Source organism: Cyprinodon variegatus, unplaced genomic scaffold (assembly GCF_000732505.1).
Source record: "Cyprinodon variegatus isolate N-32 unplaced genomic scaffold, C_variegatus-1.0 Scaffold33, whole genome shotgun sequence".
Taxonomy (NCBI): Eukaryota; Metazoa; Chordata; class Actinopteri; order Cyprinodontiformes; family Cyprinodontidae; genus Cyprinodon; species Cyprinodon variegatus.
The window spans coordinates 482247-487029 of record NW_015150486.1 but is presented as its reverse complement, the minus strand read 5'-3'; positions in this window follow the sequence as shown (position 1 = coordinate 487029).

Genomic DNA, 4783 nt, shown 5'->3' with positions numbered 1-4783 from the left:
AATCCCAGAATTCTGATTTTAATCTCAGAATTGTAATTTTTTTCACAGAATTGTGACTTTTTTCCCCCCAGAATGCTGACTTTAATCTTAGAATTTATCTTATATATGTAGAATCTCCCTAAACATCAAATGTACAATTCACAGAGACATTACTCTTCCATCAGTGCATACGCCTTGTATTGTTTCTGCAAACCTTTGCTACGTCTTGCCATGTCAAAATAATAAAGCATGATTTCACTGGAATTTTATGTAATTTTTTCAAACTTAGATAAGGTTTTGTATAAATATAAAATGCGTAAAATACGGAAGAGGATTAGGTCCACTGAAAAAATAAAATTTTTATTTCTGTTTAATATGGGAAAAAAGTCAGAAGTCTGATTTTTTTTTCTCAGAATTCTGACTTTTTTCTCAAAATTCAAACTTTACGCTTAGAATTCTGACTTTTTTTCTCAGAATTCTGACTTTAATCTCAGAATTTTGGATCTTAATGTAGATGGGCACCATGAAGGAAGAGATGTGGGAGCACTCAGCTTCACTATCAAAGTTGAGAGTTTTCTGGGAGGGCCAGTAACACATTGGTGGAAAATGATGGAATTAGATGACGTTTTACGTGCCCAGGGGTCCCAGTGATGCTATTTCATTAATGGAAGAGCAGAAGGTGATTGAAAGAGAAGAGCTAGTTTAGTCTCTAAAACAGACTACGGCTATGACATGTTGCTAACATGTTTGTTAGCTGTCAGAATTCAGTCAGAATTCTGAGATTAAAGTCAGAATTCTGAGATTATTCTGAAGAAAAAGTCAGAATTCTGTGCTGCTTCTTTTTCTTTCTGTAGTTTCTTGTTTTTACTATGTAAAGTTAACAAATATTACACTCCTGAGAATACAGAGTGGGATAAAGGTGACAACCACCAGGAGCATGAACAAATAAAAGCAATTGTAATGGTATAAAAGGGGGAGAAAGATATGAGTAAATCTAAACAAATGTATAAACATATGTTTAAAATTTATATATCTGCAAATCTCTTATATTCAACAATAAAAAATACTTTGTCTCTTAATTATCAATATAATCTGCAAATAATTTTATAATAAATTCATAATTAACTGGAGCAGCAAATATACCAAAATAAAAAAAATAAAAATATTCAGAACTGCTGAATTGGCATAGTTTTAGTCTCACTTGGTTTGAATTTTGTGTAAAATCTTTGGGGAATTTTTACTATCTAATTATTGACTGAATAATTGAAAAAAAAGCAACAAATTAAATGATTATCCTTACATATTGTAGTTATTCAATGCTACTATTTTGATGTGAATAAATCATTACTGTGTTTTAAATTTCAGTTTATGGTAATAAAGTAGCAACCATATGACAAATTATTTAAGACATTCACTTGACAGTATCACTGCTGCCCCCCTCTGGTTTAGAGGAGAACTGCTTTTCCAGAGGGGGTGAATTACAGCCACAATGCTTGGGCATGGCCACCCCTGGCCACCCATCTATCTCTGCCCCTGCATCTGGGTGATATCTTGCATATGGGTTTTAATTCTCATGTATGTCTCGTCATCATTTCAGCCAGTTGGGCGGTCTGGCTTTTAAAAACAGTTGGCTTGATGCAAATATACTGCACAGATAGACATTGTCCACAATTACACTAAAATAATACAAAAGTTCAGCATCATTACAGTTTCTACTAAAATAAAAGATGAAATCTGAACTATTTGTCCGTCTCTTCCACACTTATGGTTAAGAACAAGGTATTTTATGTCATTATTTCCCATATTTATTCAATTTGGTCACTTGATCTCTAGATGATGTTAAAGTATGACACCAACAGAGGCGGATCTATAGGTGGGCTATGAGGGCCAAGTCCCTCTCCTGTTGTAGAACCATGCCCCTCAGCTGCTCTCCCTACTTTTATATCTTTAAAATTCTTGTGATCACTAATCCTTTGTTTGTCCAAAGTGCCGTTGCAGCTTTCAAGTTAAACATTAATATTCAAAAACGAAATAATAGATAGTAATGCATATTATATATATAAAAAATAGCTATGTTATATATATATTTGTTAAAATAAAATATTTTCTGCAGAGAGACCAAGATTAATAAATGGAACTGCTTTTATGACCTTTGTAAATGTTGGTCTTGGTATCATTTAAAAAAAATATTCTATTAAATTTTATCGATCCATCTTCTGTTACGCTTATCCCAAGTGGGGTCGCGAGGGGTGCTTAGCCTATCTCCAGTCGTTTAAGGGAGAGAGGCGGCGTCCACCCTGGACAGGTCGCAAGTCCATTGCAGGGCAACACAGAGACAAACAGAACAAAAACCATTCGCACTCACACTCGAGGAGAATTTAGAGAAGCCAGTTAACTTAACAGTCATGTTTTTGGACTGTGGCAGGAAGCCAGAGTACCCGGAGAGAACCCACGCATGCTCAAGGAGAACATGCAACTCCATGCAGAAAGACCCCAGGCTGGGAATTGAACCCAGAGCCTTTTGCTGCGAGGTGGCAGTGCTACCCACTGTTCCACTGAGCAGCATCAACACTTTATCATTCTATTAAATTAATATTTAAATACTAAATGTTTCTAGTTTTTCTGACAAAAATATGAGCGATGAGATTGAGATTTGGGAAAGAATGATAGAGAGACCATGAGGGTCACAGGTGATTAAGAATGCTGAATGTTAAACAGGTTCAGAAATGAGTGAGGATGGGGAACATAATGTCGAAGTGGTGAAAATAAAAGGATTTCAGAATGAGAGAGGGAAAATAAATTAAATTAAAAATAAAATAAGTTAATGCAGAGGAAACTAATGACGAGAAGGAAGGCAAAAAGTCAAGAAATATAGCAAATAAAACTGGACCACCTGGTATGTATTTTTTCTCGGTATAAAACCTAATGCAGAGATATCAGATTTGAATCTCTTTGTGAGGTGTTGTGCTTACCAGCACAGCCATTGCCATCCTTAGAGTAAAAGAGAAAATCAGGGATCGATCACTGGCACCCTGTATAAACATTGGATCCTACTTATGTAAAATGTTCTTGATCTGCCAGAGCTGGTCTAAGGTTAAGTTGCAGGCAAAAAATCAATTGTTGCAATATGTGTTAACATTGATACAGACATGTTTTGGACCAATGAAATGCAATGACGTGTATGACGCCAACCAGAGGCCGAAGGATGAAGCACAACTTACATTGCTGCGCTGGTTTCAGCTGGAATACCGCCTATTTCTTTTCGAAAAACAAGAAAAAGTACACAATATTTGCTATTGTGGATGGGAAGATGTGTGTGTGTTCCTGCCGACAAGATATGCAAAGAATTTGATTTATCAGTAAAAATTCACAAAGTAACATAAAAATAATACTTGAAGTTCAGAACTTGCTACCTTTGTCTGAAAATAAACATTACGTATAAAGCAAGCAGAGCAGATTAAAACAATCAATTAAATATTTTAATAAACAGTGTACTTTACTCATGATAAAATCTCAGGAGTACAGAAAACAGACAATATTCTTGGAGCTTGTTAGAGCAGCAAAAACAGACTGACCTCGCTTGTTTATGCTCAGGGAATTTCTGGGACAAACTCCCCAGTGAATGCATAACAGGAGCCTCTACAAACACAGCCTGTATGACAGAAACAAAAATCGCCTTGGAGCTTGTAAAATCAGATGCAAGCAATGTGTTTCAACCTTTAGAGCTCTGTTTATACAGTTTTTTCTCCAAAAAAAATTAAATTGGGGTTACAGTACTTGTTACATCAGCCTGCCAAAACCCATTAATTTCAATTTAGAAGCAGTTTGTCCCTTGTGGAGTAATAGGTCGTGATTAGATGTTCTTTTTACTATAGTTGAGTTCATAAAGACAGACAGATCCTGTCTTCTAACAACAAGTTCGGGCCTCTGTTGACATTTACTTTGGCATAAGACAACTGAAACAGCAATATCTTGCAGTTTAGCTAACAGTGTGTGCACAGGACCTCTGTGGTAAATTCAATAGAATATATACAGGCTGGTGTTGTAAGCTCTAATGGTGTTAAATCTGTGGGACATTTCCATTTAAACATGGATAATATACAAGGGATATTGGTTGAGCTGTGGTGATTAATGGTAGTTGAATGATCGCTAAATCAAATTCTCTTAAGGGCCTAATAAAGCTCTTTAAGATCCAGTTGCATGTGTGGTTTCAAAAATAAACCCAAACAATCTTTAATATAGTCTCCTCAGCCATGTTATCCCCTTATGATTCCCCTATTTGCTGACCTTATCTCACCACCCCGTCTCTTTATATTAGGCAACAGATGATCTATTGGGACTCCCCTGGATTTCAAGACAGACTCCTCCACTATCCCTGTCTGCAATCTACTGGTTGTTCCGATGTAATTATGTCTAAAGGGAGAATGTTTTTTTTTTTTTTTTTTTCTAGCCTCCATTAGTTTACTTTCTCATGGGGTGCAATCCTTTATCTCTCTATTTGTTACTTCAGCAATCCTTTGAAGTTTATCTATGTCTTTTTGGTCATAGTTTATTTTTACATTGGTCACATGTTCATTTCCTCTAAACTGACAAAGGATGAAGTCCTTTCATGGCACATAACAGAATATACAAGGAATGCATCTTTTTGTAAATTGTTTCAATATTTGATATTCTATGTAGTAAAGTTCTGCTCTGGAATTTGTCATATGATAAATAGATATAAGGTAGAACATTGTGCAATATCTTAATTTCCAAGATGGATCGTTCCAGTCCTGGATCTTTTAAAGTGCTAAAAACTGCAGAG